Genomic DNA, 15,284 nt, shown 5'->3' on the forward strand with positions numbered 1-15,284 from the left:
CCTGCTGAAATTAACTTCTGTAGTGCTGACCTGTTCTTTTAAGCAACCCAGTCTTTTAAGTCTTCTTCCATATGCTCTTACAATTTGGATGCTTGACAATAGAACATATTTTATCAGAAAAATCTGAAGCCTTGCATTTTCTCTGGAAATGGAATTCACATATTGAAGTGACATTGAAGCATACATGCCTTTAATGATTTCATAACTTGATTATGCATATAACATACTTGATTCTGACAGCAATTTTGAGCCATTAAAGCATTATCATTTTTCTAATATTTACTTAGAGTGATGATTTCATGTTGTCCTTTAGAGATTTAAAGACCAGGATTTCACACCTTATTGAATGTCAGAGTAGTCTATGCAGAAAAGAAGACACCTGACATCTCAACAGATTTCTATCTGACATTTTAGTAAGCAATATAGTGACTGTCCTGTAATGAAATATTGACAGTATTGTCACTTTACTAACTTCCTAACCAGTCAATAAGCTTTAAGATGTACACTACAAGGTTGCTGGTTTAATAGATTGGAATATTTCTTGAGCAATGTTTTTTTGAATAGTACGTGTTTCCATGATCCCTTTTCACACAGCAGTTAAACTTGGACTGCGTATCAATAATCTTTTTCTTAACCAAAATTGATACAAAAGGGTACACTTTTCAAATAATAAGGAAATATTAAAATTGATATTAAAAGTAGTCTGAAGCCACTTCTTACCTTTTGTACCACGTCTTCAAAAGTGACATATCCTTTTTATATGTGTCATAGTATTCTGTATATGCTTACGTGCTGTCAAACTTTGACTGGACTACTCATATATAAAAATTTGATTACAGCAGTAATCCATGAAGTATAATAATGAGTAAGGCTAGTTGGAAAGCAAGTCTTGCGTCAAAGTGGAAAACCCACCCTAAGTGGTCTCTGACATCAGTTCTTAAGTTGCAGAGGAGAAGCAGAAGCCAATCTATTTGCCATTGGAAATAATCTCACTGCCTGCCAATAAGCTTTCTAAGGTCATGTTGAATTTTTTCCCCATCATTACTTTTTAAAAATTTGTAGTCTTCCTTAACCTATTTTAAACAGTAGTTAGAGTTTACTCATTAGTTTCTATGAGGAGAAGTTGAAGATACATCAGATTTTTTTACAGATCAATTGTACTTTTGTTTCAAAGAATTATTTCCTTGACAGTGGTAAAAACAAACCAAGCAAGTCCATTTGCTCACAATTCCCAAGCCTGCAAAAAATACCACCACAAAATGTCCTTTAAAACCTTGAAGGGACTGTAGGGAGGAAACTTTATCTGAGATTATAATCTCACAGACTGAGTTTTAACTGTTGCCGTATCTTGAGAGATACTTAAGCAAGCTTATCTTAGTAATAGAAGATATGTGACTACGGCCACTGCTTACAGCTCTTCCTTATCTCATAACTGAACCAATGGCAAATATGCAAGATGAATATGGTATGAACACAAAAGTAAGTTTGCCGATTCCTTTCAGGGTGGAGGTTAGAAAAAGAAAACTTGAAAGCTAGTTCAGAGAACACTGTGGGCTTGATGAAGTGTCTTAGGAAAAACACAGGTTCTGCATCCCTGTAGTCAATAGAGACTTCAGTTTTGATACTGACTTTCTCAGGAATTTAACCTTTACTTCTGTGTTAAAGCCCTGCAGTGTCTTGATGTTACCAAGACTGAACAACATGGGCTTTCTTGGGTTTATTTCCCTTGCACTGTGGGGACCATAAGCCAGTCTTCTGCTTAACCTAGTGGCTACTTTCTGAAGAGGCTCACTCAATAGAGTACTAGCTGATATTCTTTTAAAGCACATCAGGTGGAAGACTCAGTAAAGGTAGAAGATGTTTCAGCTGCTTTTTCAGTCTACTTAGACCAACATTTGTCACCTAAGAGGAGCATCTGAAGTATCCACCTGTAAGCTTGTATGTAAGTAGGAGCTATTTCTTGCTAAATTTGGACAACGCTGTTTAACTCCTCAGTACTGAAACTTCTAGTGTAATGCCATTAGCTGTCATGGTACTGTAAGGCTTTTTGAACAGGATCTTTGAGTAGAAACCTCTATTGTGTGGATGGTTTTGTTTGCTTTGTGGTAGGTTTTTTTTTTCTTTGAGCTTTTTTTTCTTTGTTAAGTTCTTTGCTCCCAGCAAAGCATTCTCTTTTCCCTTACCCCCCACCCCACCTTGAGCATAACTTCTCTTCTGACCTATTGGAACCTAGTGACACATCTGTGATAGCTTTGCTTCGGCATTTCCTGGAACAGGGAAGAACAGTATTTATCTTCCTTTCATGGGAAGGGAGCTGAGTCTTTGCTCAACGTAGCTCTTTCTTGCTGATTGTTGTGTTGCTGGCTTTCCTCACACAAACACAGCTTGCTCCAGCTCCTAAATTAACAATCAGTCATCTAGAAAACCTTTCGGTTCACATGTCTCTGTTCATGCTGTAGTCCTCTGATGTTCTTTGAGTAATAGCTTCCATTATTGGTTCTTAATACATAAAGATTGTTTAAGTGTTTATGCTTTGTATGAAGTCTGTTTAACTCACCTAATTTACCAGGACTGTGGTATCAGCTGTTTACACTTATGAATACAGAGGACTGATGACTGACATTATTTTCTGAAACTGTTTTCAGATGTTACTTCATATTGTATCAGAGGAAGCTTAGGCAAAATCTGGGTGATCTCATCATCTCATTCTGCTAAGTGGAAACAAGAACTAAAGTGAAGAAGGTAGTATGTTAACATAGCATACTTTTTAAGATACTGCTGTGATATGCCAGAGCTTTTTCCCCTTTTTCTAAAAACATGGTTTGCATTGTAAGACCCATCTCTTTCGTTCATAGACACTGTGCTAACTCAAATGACTTGCTTTCTCTCTTGATCACAATTTTTTAAGTCTCCTACTGCCTCAGAGCTTATGATTCTAGTTATTGTAGCTCTGTGTAAGCTCATACTTCTTAGATTTTAAATCTACAAACTCAGACATACCATTCTGTAGGTATAGAAGTGCACTTGAATTAATTTTATTTATTTGGAACAGCTGGTGTACTTTATACTAGCTGTAATGCATTAATGTTACATTTTCATCAATTCATTAGGCTTGAAGCAGAAGTGTGAGGTGGCAAGCTTTAGAATTTATACATTAGAATTTATTAGATTTTTTTATTAGAATTTGTTAGAATTTATACAAGTTTTTAGCTCTGTTTTCAAGTATCTCCCGTACAGTATTTGTTTATCAACATCTCTTCCTGCATTAGATGTCAGTTCTGTCATTTTTAATCCCCAGAAAGCCGGATTATAGAATAGTTATGCATCCAGGACACAATCTCTCATCTCCTCTTTGTAGATGAATTATGTCTGAGAAGCGAATGTTGCATTATACTTTCTATAAAAGGAGTTGATAAATTTACTAAGTATAAACACATAAAATGAAGTGAAGTAAGACCCTCTTCATGAGTTTCTCTTTGGGTGCTTAACTCTCATTTAATTTTACCTAGATAACTAAATAACATATAACATAGAGGAGATGCTCAAGTCTATGTTTAAAAAGTAGGAAGCTGATACATGTTTGCGAAGTCCTTTCTAAAAGTAATTGAAAGAGGCAGGATATTTAAATAATGTTGGTTAGGGACAGTAATTTTCTATTTCGTTGCTTTTTTTTTGAACTTTCAGTATCTAAAGTTGCCTGTCCTGGCAAAAGCAGAAAGCAGAAAAATACCAGAACAGTGCCAAATACACCATTATTCAAGAGGACACTTGAGAATAATCTGAATAGCCAATTGCAAATGAGTCTGATGGCAAACCTGGATGAAACAGTGGAAAAATTGTCAGAGTTTTAGTGGGAAAACCTAAAGCACAGTACTAGAGCTAAAGCTTAATCAATGCACTGTTTTAATTCTTTATACAAAGTATATTGTCTTGCATGGCATACTTGCTTTGCTAGTGATGAAGACTACAAGTTTTTTTTATAATGTGTATCGATTTTTGCCTGCTGATAATTTTTCTATGAAGGTGGGATATTTATATATCAGATTTAGGTAAACTGACCATGGACTTTGGTCTTACTTTTTTATGGATTCCTTGGAAGTACCATGGATATGGCTGAAAATTGTGGGTACAACAGGCTTTTTATGGCATTTAATTTAGTAGCATTTGATAACATTATTCCTGGATAATGTCAGTAAGTGTTTAAGTGATTAAGAACTGCCTAAATGTAGACCAAGGGAATTATGATGGAGATACTTTTTACAGGTTTTTGCAGGAAATCAGTACTAGATTTTTCCTATCAGCCAGTATTTTCCCTGAGGGTGTGAAAATAAATACAAAAATCACTGTTAGCATCATTAGCTAATCTTATTAGTGTTTTCAGACTGTTGAGTAATAATAAAGGCATTAATTCAAACATGGTCACTTCAAAGTTATATGTCTGAGAACAAGATATGTAGGTCACATGAAGAAGAAAAAAAAAAGAGGAGGAAAGACTGTGTTCTGGAAAACTACACCTCTGTAAAAGGTTTCTCCCACAGTGAAAAAGGCTTCCTGACATTACGCTGAGGCAAAGGGCTAATGTGGTTCTTGAAGGTCTAAACTGGAGGTTGTTACATAAAATCAGCTGACTCATCTCGTGTGACTTCTACACTCAGTATTGACTGATGGACACTGAAACATGGCAGTTTTTGCAGCTTTTGTAAAATTGTAGATGATGCAAGGTAAGTATTTGAAATTATTTCCTTAAACTGAGTGTTTGCATTGCTTCAGTCTTTCCCGTTTATGAACAGGAGGTCACTTGTTTATCTTGTGGAGTACATTCACATAAAGAAGTACTTATATCGGTAATGAGTAAAAACTTGAGCTGAGGGGGGAGTAATAGTGGATAGAAGATGGAGCTGGATATGTCTTCTTTTCATTTTTTATGTTGAGGGTACTGAATGATAGGAATGTGATGAATTTGAACTTTTCCTGGTATCTTCAGAGGAAAATCTCTCTAGTGGATATTTAGTGAAACACAAGACATTGAGGTCAGGGCAGGGTGAGCCGAGGGGAAGTATAATGACTCGTGGTGTGTGGAAGATTGGATAAAATCTCAGGGCTTCTCAGTCTTTGCATGCTATGGATTTTCACATGTAAGTCACACATCTGTTCAAATTCTTTCACTTCCTTAGTGACTTGATATTCGGGAGGTGACGTGAAACAGTTGATTTGTCATTCCTCTCTTGATTTTTGAGGCAACTAAAGAAAGCAGCATTTGTTACTTTTGTTTTTCAGCCAAACCCCAGTGAATATAGCCAAAGAGGGGTCACCTTTTGAGTTGCCAGGGCACAGCTGCTTCTGGGGATAATGAAAATCAGTTCTGCTCTGCCCAGCACTCTAGTCAGGGAGGGTGTGGTACATCCCTGATGTACTGCAGTTGCTTTGCCTGAGACTGAGACAGAGAATAATATACACAGAAATGTGATCTGGTGGCTGGTATGAATTATAGCAGTATAGTCACTGCTGCTTTATCATCTAAGTAGATATTTTAAAATGTATATCTTAGTCTTCTTTTTTTTTTTTTTTTTTTTTTTTTTTTAACCTGGGATTATGTGGTGCTGAACTGATCATATCTAAGAAAGACAACTCTTGAACATCCAAAGCAGCCTGAAGTATCTCTTGTCTTAGCACTGACTTAAAGCTGTCTATAGCTACTTCTTGCTGTAAAATTTTTACACTTTGTCTACAATTATGTAATTTTGTTGTATTGAAAATCACTGCAAGGTTCTCTGAAACTTTAGCAGTGACTGAGAGAGAAGCTTCTGGCAATAATTCCTGAGCTTGCCTGCTGAAGAAAGGATGGACTCACCTTGGCACTTCTAGACAGACTCCAAAGGTGAGTAAAAGGCACAATGCAATGTATTTACATGTTTGCAAATCTTTTTTTCCTTGTTTAACTTGAGTGCTTATTCATGTGAGGCTCTGGCCTTGTGCATGACTAAGATTTGCTATTTGATTTCAAAGCTCATATGCAGTGCTAGCTTTTAAATTCAATCTCATAAAAAGTTCCAAGTCTTATAGCTAATTTTGTATTTGAATACTGGTGAAAGAATGAGTAGTGAGATCATTAGTTTCATGTTTATTATAATGACTTGCAGTATATTCACTTTCTTGTTGCAAGAGACTGTGTGAAGAATAATATGTCCTTTTCATGTTGAAATCTATGCTAAATATTTGGGGATCCTGTGAAAAATTCCTTCCTTTTCTTCTCGTTGATAATTATTTAATGTTTTGTGTTGAAACTCTAGATGATTGGTAATTTATGACCCAGCAGAGGTCAGCCTTGTGATATTTTTCAAAACATGCTCAAAGAAAAGTAGTAGGGACAAAGTTCTTATTATAAAAGCTTTTGAAATTTGTTTTATAAAATACTTTCCTGCAAATTGGAGTTCGTGTGATATTACTGTGTTGTAGCTAGATGTGTGGCTTAAATATGTCAGTGTAACTTCTCCTTTCTGTAACAAGAATGTTTATAGTTTTGTAAAATTGTTACAAATTGTTTCAAATGTTAGCCTCATTGTTATACTAAAATACTTACTGATCTGATTAGCTAAGAGTATTGTATTGCCAGAGTTGGTTGTGTAGCTCAGTGAAACAACATGAAGCTGGAACACTAGGAACTGTCCTTTGAATACTACATGCTTCAGGTTCACGACAATGTCTCGAAGTAGTGTGTGTGTGTCCACAACATTAATGACTTGGGCAGGGCAAGAAAAAGTGGGCAGGGAGGTCGGAAGAATAGACAAGTATTTTGTCACTTCTTTTTAACAGTGTATGAGAATAAAAGGTGTTCTTACATTTCCATAAAAGAGTATTTTTTCCCTTTAAAAAAGTGAAAGTTGGGGAGTGGAGGGAAATCAATATTCATCCTTACACCAGCTCAGAAGCACAAATTATTTGTTCACAATGTAAAATGCTATTCCTATGTTGTATCACAGTGCTAGAACGATCAGTGGTGGCTTCTTTGATGCTAATAAGGGTCTAATTGTATATAAAGTTGACGATTCTATTATAATACTCATCAGAAATAGTGGCAGTCCTGTCTTCAACTGGCTGACTATCTGGTTTATAAGTTCAGTTGGCAAACTCAAGTGGCTGATATAATTGCTGTGCTCTGCTTGAACACAATCTTGTGTACCTTGAGCTAGCTCCAAAGTAGTTTTACCCAGTTAAACAGTAGAACTGAATATGCATTAACAGCATCCTCAGGGCTGCAGCTGAGTCTTCTGCAGTAGAATACATTTAAATGACTTGAGCGTGACATTGGGAACTGAGAAAACCTGTTGCCTTTTTCTTTCAGCCCGTTTGTTTTCTGAACTTTGCAAAGATGTTTACTCCTTTATTGTTACTGCATTCTTTGTATACTCTGAAGTTGTTTTTCAGACATTAAAAACACGCTGTGATGAGAACAAAATTCTGAGGTTTTGGAGCAGCTAATAAAAACATATTCTGTGTTTCTTGTGGTAGCAAGGCTGCGAGTAAAAATCAGCCTCAGGAATAGAGACTATGCATTTGATGCTTGCTTTTCTTTTAAATACCTCTTCTCTTTTTGTCTTTTTTATTTGTTTGTCTTCAAGGAGGCAAGATCAGCTGGGAGCACCAACAGCTACTACATTTACCTTTTGCAAAAGATGGTGACAAATCACCTCAAAACTTGCCAGACAGAGCATTATCTAACAAAAATATTCTCCAACTAGAGAGAGAAAATAAGAACTTTGTTAAAGGGGAAAACTTTCCTGAGATGGAAGCGTCTATTAGTGTGCTGTGACTAGAATGCTGTAACATGTTCTTTTTGAATATGTTATTGAGGATGCTTAATGTTTATTATTTGCTGGAAAACAGGAAAGCCAAGATATTAAGACAAAGAACCCTATTTAATCAGCAACAGTGTATGTTGTTCTTGTTCCTGTCCACTTACTCTATTGAAAAGAAAATAGCGTTGTATGCTTTGGGCATCCTGTGGTCTTAATAGTATGTGCTTATGTAATTAGGGCCTACCCTAATGGGTATGCAAAAGAAAAGATATTGTGAATTAATGTTGTATGAGTAACTATCATTTTATGGTACTTCCTAGCTCTTAACTACTTGACCCTGCTGTCTTAACAGTCTCTCATTCAAAAGCATGTTTTGTCCTTAGCACAATGGCTTTTGCCCAGCCCTTTAGCTATTATATAGAAACCTCAGATTTGTGAACATTTCTTCAATTTAGTACACCTTCCTTTAACAAAGAGACAACAGAAGGTGCAGAGACAGGGGCTCTGAATTGAATCAGCTTGAGTCCAGGTGTACAGAAACTAAAAAACCCAACTGAACTTAGACTATCTAAGTGGTAAATCACTGGGACATTTGCACTGTGCTCCCACCACACTTCCTTTTGAGAACACAGTACAGAAATACCTGGTCTATTTTTGACAGAGAAGCCTGCTTCTTCAGGAGTCACACCAGGTATGTAAGCCTCAGCTAGTAACCTCTTCAAACTTCAGACATCTGCATCCATAAAGGGTGCATAAACTTATCTCATCCATAAACTTACCTCAAACAAGTAATTCAGGTGAATGGAAATACACAGCACTGCTTAAGTTCTTCTAGGATGCTGTCTACAAAGCTTGTCCTAAACCTTCAAAAGATGTAAATGCTTTTACCTAGTATGTGTTACTCCTGAATTTCTACACCTCTGGATTAAACAGAAACAACATCAGTCCATTTCTGTCCTTTCAAACTGAGCGTGGTAGATTATGAGGCAGATAAACAACATGGCTATTAGAAACCAACAAATTCTGGTAAAATTTACTTTCTTTTTTCCCAGTTTGGGGTGAGGAGAGGTGTGGTGGGTGGATTCTGGCTGGACACCAGGTGCCCACCAAGCCCCTCCATCACTCCCCCTCCTCAACTGGACACGGGGGAGAAAATACAATGAAAGGCTCAATGGTCAAGATAAGGACAGGGAGATCACTCACCAATTACCATCACAGGCAAAACAGAGTCATCTTGGGGAAATTAATTTAACTTATTATCAACCAAATCAGAGTAGGATAATGAGAAAAATAAAAAATAAATTTTAAAACACCTTTCCCTCACCCCTTCCTTCTTCCCAGGCTTAACTTCACTCCTGAGTTCTCTACCTCCTTCCCTCCCAGTGGTGCGAGGGGATAGGGAACAGGGGTTGGGGTCAGTTCATCACCCATTGTCTCTGCTGCTCCTTCCTCCTCAAGGGGAGGACTCCTCACACTCTGCCCCAGCTCCAGAATGGGGCCCCTCCCACGGGAGACAGTCCTCCATGGACTTCTCAAGCGTGGGTCCCTCCCATGGGGCTTTACTTCTTCATGAATAGCTCCAGCGTGGTTCCCTTCCCCGGGGTGCAGCCCTTCAGGCACAGACTGCTCCAGCCTGAGTCCCCCGCGGGGTCACAAGCCCGGCCAGCAAACCTGCTCCAGCCTGGGCTCCTCTCTCCATGGGGTCACAGGTCCTGACAGGAGCCTGCTCCAGCGTGGGCTTCCCATGGGGTACCAGCCTCCTTCAGACATCCCCCTGCTCTGGCGTGGGGTCCTCCCCAGGCTGCAGGTGGGGATCTGCTCCAGCGTGGGCCTCCGTGGGCTGCCGGGGGACAGCCAGCCTCACCGTGGGCTGCACCAGGGGCTGGCGGGGACTCTCAGCTCCAGGCCTGCATCATCTCCTCCTCCTGCTGCACTCACCTGGGGGCTGCAGGGCTGCTCCTACCACATAGTCTCACTCTGTTCTCCTGGCTGCCATCGTACAGCATTTTTTTTCCCCCTTTCTTAAATACGTTATCCCAGAGGTGCGACCACTGTCACCGGTGGGCTCAGCCTTGGCCAGCAGCAGATTCGTCTTGCAGCCAGCTGGTGTTGGCTCAGACCTAGGGGAAGCTTCTGGCACCTTCTCACTGAAGCCACCCCTGTAGACTGCCTGCTACCAAAACCTTGCCACGCAAACCCCATACAAGGCTTACACAACTTGAGAAAATCTGAGAGTAATTGTGCAAATCTGCACAGAAAAGTTGCACCATGTGCACCTAAGCGAGGATTACCACATATTCAGACAGCTCAGATTTGGAGAACAGGACATTCTGTGATGTGTAACTAGTGCATACTTTAAATTTTATAAAGACACTAACTTTTTTTAACAAACTAGGAATATGAAATGGATTATATAAATCAGGTTTGACTTCCTGAAACTACAGGCTTGCCTGTGACATTTTTGTTTACTGTCATTTAGGAAACATCTGTCTCAGTTTCTTTAACCAAAGTTGGTCTTGTTACAGGACACACTCCTAAGAGGGTTTTTTCTTGCTTAGAGTCAAATAGGCTTAAATGTTCCTTTGTGGACTTTGTCTCATAACTTTCTTTTCAAGAATAATGTGTGTTGTTTTTCTGTAGCCAGGTTCATCTACTACTCTGTGAGGATGTACAGATTATCTGAGTGTGGAATAGTAATGTTTGTGCTTACCATGATAGTGGTCATTTTCTTACAGTTAGGAAAGAAAAAGAAGAGAGCCAAAGTTTGTGCCGGGCATCCTGTTTTATTGCCTGATTTCCCAAACTATACTGCATATTTGGTTGGTATTGTGTCTGAATATACTCAAAATATCTGCAAAATATTAACCAATATAAAATAACTAATGATTTATTCTAGACAACCTGTTTGTTCATTTCACAGATATCTAAAAACATAAATAAATTTTTTGGTAGATTTTGGTTCCTATTTTGTCAGGAAACAGTATAAAAGAAAAAAGAAAGTTGTATACTATTTCAGTGCCAAATGTATAAGTAAAGACAAGAACAGATTTGGTTTATAACATTTGAAGAAGTTTTCTTTACCCATCCAGAAAGTTTTATTTAATAAAATTCAAATTTATTCCAATTTTATTTTGAAGAACACTGCAATATTTAAATACTATTGTTACCTGGCTTCCGTTAAGAAAATACCTTTGTTTAGACACTTGAATACAAAGTGGAGTAAAATATTCTTAGATGTAACATCAGTTTTGTAATATTGGCACAAAATATGGGGTGTCCCCCCCCTTTAAATTCAGTTGGGAGCCAAGCTTGCACTATCAGGGCAAATTCACTACCAAATATTGCAATCTTCTTTGTACTTTTCACCCAATTTTTAAATTTTTCAGATTCCTGTTAATGAAGAAAACTATTGCCTGAAACCGTGAAAATGACATTTAAATTCAGAGATGGAGTGATTGAGAAAGCTTGGCAGGCTCATTATTCTTATTTAAGGTGGGAAACATTATATGGAACTTCAGCCATGTAAAAGCTAAATCCCAATTGAATCTCTTTCTATTGCCATTTTCAGGGGACTACTTGTCTCCTGCCTTTTGAGATAAAATGAACTGTTTTCAGAAAGTGCCTGTATTGCTCTGTTATGTAACAAAACTGTAGATAAACTTTATATTCCAAAGTAAATCAGCCTTGTATTTTTTTCTCATGTTCATGAAGCCAAAGATAGGTAAGACTGCAGCACTCTATAATATGCTAAATTTAATTTGATGTGGTAACATGGGTGGTAACAGTGAAGAAACATAGCTTTCAGTGCAGCTTGCAAGCCTGCCAGAAGCCATGGAGAAGTATTCAGGTTTCTGGCCTGCTCAGAAGCCCTTGCTCTTATGATCTTCGCTAGGACTGTTATTAGTGCTAGCTTAACTCAAAGATATGGCTGCCTCCTCATCATAAGTATATGAAATATGTATTTGGGAGAAAAGAGATTTCAGAGGCTATCTGACCACAAATTTTTGAAGAATACATGAATCCAAATATAGGTTTACAGACCATTGTCTTCTATACAACTTTGATGAGCGAGCTTTTATATTTAAATTGCAAAAATATTAGTAAAACTGAACTGTAAATGTATATTTAAGGAAAGGAAGTGGTAATCCTACATGACTGATCAGATAAATGAAGAAAGATTCTGCCATCTCTTAAAAAGTGTTATGATGAATGATAACCTTAGAAATATATCTAGGGAAAATGAAAGGCTTGAAAAGAAATCTTGTGTTCTGCAATTTTCTCTGATTCTTAGTATTTATCTATGAAAGAAATGCTGTGACATACATATATAAAGAGATTTTCTTCAAGATAGAGGAAAAATAACTTGACACAGGAATCACGATAAGAGGGTTACCCAGCCATGAAATAACCAAAGGGAAGTAAAAAAGAAAAAAAAATTGCATAAATATCTATGGAAAATCTCTCACTGTTTAAATAGGAGACATTAAGCAGTCAAGGAGGCAGGAGGGACATTTACCTCAAAAGTTTTTGAATGATAAGGAAAAAATTCTTATTTCTCCTCCTTTTTTTTAGCTTATTAATCCTGACAAACAAAGGTCAAAGCAGAGACCAGGATAAATTACCCCGAGAGTACAGTGTGACATGGTAAGAACTTTAATTTTCTTGCCCTGCATGGACAAAAAGTCGATAAGAAAATGAAAACTGTACAAATCATGGTTCGCAGCATACAATTAAAATTTTGCCCTGAAGGTTTGGCTTATGGGGTGCTTTATTGACATCTAAGAGTAGCAAAGTTGTGTGATGCTGCTTGAGGGCATTCTATGTAGTATTCACATAGGAGGGACAGGTGTCTGATGTCATTGATTGCTAAACACAGGGAGCATGTGGACTTTTCTTTTTTGCATTCTCTCTTGTGTGGTCATACTTCATTTTTATTTTTATTTAGAAAGTAAAGAATATTGTCTGCTACCATCCAGCCTGGACAAAGGAAGTGCCCTAATGCTTGTGGGGTGAGATATCTTGATAATGATGCTGCAGCATGTCATGAGTGTAGCAGGGGAAAGCAGCCACCAGTATTGGTAGAGGTAAGTTGTCTCAATGATTTGATAAAAGTATGCTTAAGCAACACTACTAATACCATTGTAAAAGTTTAGCACAAAGTAGAAGCTGTCTTGAGACAAGAGTTGAACGAATGAGCCTGAATGCTATCCACATGCTCCAGATTGAGAAGACAGACATAAACTGAATCATCCCACTTTATGAAAAGTATTTTTTTTTTCTTAAAGACTTCTCCTCCAAGGTGTTTGCTTTTAGTGGGAAACATTTTTCAATATGTGTAACTATCTTTTCTCAGGGAAGAACAGCCACAATTAATTTGGACTTCTGCCAAAAAAATTTCTATGCCACTGAAAACGTTAAGTAAGATGATGTCTTCAGCTTCCCATATCTTTACTCCCTGCCTTAACATGGTTATGACTTTGTTGGAAATTGCCTAAACGTAGTATATGCAGAGACTCAACTTTTCTCACAGTTTTTTCTTATGCTGATACATCAAACACTTAGATGTGCTCTGTTACCAGAGTAAGGACTAGGTTCTGTATATGAACTCTACAATTCTAGCTCCAAACTTACTTCTCATGGAGCCTGTTCTCCAAGTATGATCATGATTGCATTTGATTGCCTTCAAGAGTAGCAAGACCTTAGCGTTATCTTGAAACACTGCACAAGGCCACTATGCAAGTTTGGCAGCATAAGTTAAATTGTTGAGGATAATACAAAAGTAGGATGGGGCAAAAACAGGTGCATGGAGAAAGGTGAGCCATGAGATTAGATATTGTTTGGATAAAATCAGTGGAGCAATGTTATTGGAAGGAGGCAGAACCTTTCCTGGCTGTCAAGATGCCTGTTATAGCCATGTGGGAATTGTCTGGCACGGTTACTACTTAATATGCTTTCATTCAGCTTTATACATGAATGTATGAACAACAGAAATTAAAATAATGCACAAGAGGGTAATAAAAAAGATCCTGTAACAAGACCAGATGAGTCTGATATTCCTCTACTTAATGAAGATTAAACTAAGAGAGACTTGGAAAGTAGAGATGGCTACCTGTAGGTAGCTAGGGGTTTACCAAGGAGGAGGAAAGCCCGTGGTCTTCTACTTCTTTCCACAGTTCACTTTGAAGGCTCGCCGTTGGCCAAGTTGTTTTCTACCAAGGTCATGTTTCTCTTTGCCAAAATGAAATATAAAACTGTGGGAGGGAAAAAGTGTTCAACAGTTCTCTGTGAAGAAACGCTGAAAGCTAGTGTGTGCTCAGGAGGCAGGAAAGGATCTTTCAGCCAACTATTTAAAGGGCTATTAATTTGCAATAAACAATAATAGAACCATGTAGTGTTCTGTATTCAGAAAACCCATTGCAAGTTCACTTGAAGAGAGAAATAGAAAAGCCACTAAGCATCTTCAGGAACAAAGCTGAAAGTATGAATGGTTCTGTACTACCTTTTAGGATGAGAGCCATATGTCCACTGTTGGAATCATGCTATGGTCTCGCCAGTATCACATGCATTTCCCTATCTAAAGAATGTAATTGAAATTGAAATAGTAAGATGTCATCAAGAATGCTTTTAGTCTTGTTAGTATTTCCCTCTCTATACATTGCAGACAACATTTTCTGTAAGGATGCTTGTTTCACAATACTGTGCTCTAGTTTAAATTGTGGTTAACTGCTGTGGTTTTCATGAAAGAGACTGATGGGGAAGCTTCTGCTCCTGCAATGCCTCTGTGAGCAGAGATACTCTTCTGTTTGGACGTCATTTTAGGACTCTTCAGAGTAATAGGACTAGTATTTCCTCAGATTGCTTTAAGAGCTTAACAGGTGCTAATTGGAATCTTGGTTTCATGAAGTCATTTTTCGGATTATATTCTTGGAAGGTACAGACTGGTAGGTTATATAAGGAACTTTGTCACCATTTATTTTTTGTAGTTGTCTGTTGGTGTCTGTGGGGAGCATGTGGGTATGTTTTGATGTTATTCCATAACTGACTCAAAAAAAGCATGGAGAACAGATATGCTATCATGTAGACAATCCAAGGCATGTTCCTGGGATCTTGACCAGGACATTATACTTTTTGTTCAAGGAGCTCTGAAGGTTTTGAGACCTGTAATTGTAACTGGTGATTACAAATGCTTGAAAACAAACAAAAATCAATCCAGCTTCTAATTGCCATTCTTTTGCAGGGAATGTGTGATGGTGTTTTATTACACATAGGAGTTCAAACTATATGACATAACAGTATATTTTGTTTCATTTTTTTATGAAAAAATATCACTGGGATGATCTGTATATGAATAATAAACTGCACAGGATTTGTCCATATGCTTTAATGTTTTAGTCATTCATTAAAGAATGCTATATTATTACTAAAGCTGGTGCAATCTGTTAGTATTGTGGATTATTTTATTTTTTTTTACACACCCTATTGCACCTT

This window comes from Cariama cristata, unplaced genomic scaffold (assembly GCF_000690535.1).
Source record: "Cariama cristata isolate BGI_N322 unplaced genomic scaffold, ASM69053v1 scaffold1179, whole genome shotgun sequence".
Lineage (NCBI taxonomy): Eukaryota > Metazoa > Chordata > Aves > Cariamiformes > Cariamidae > Cariama > Cariama cristata.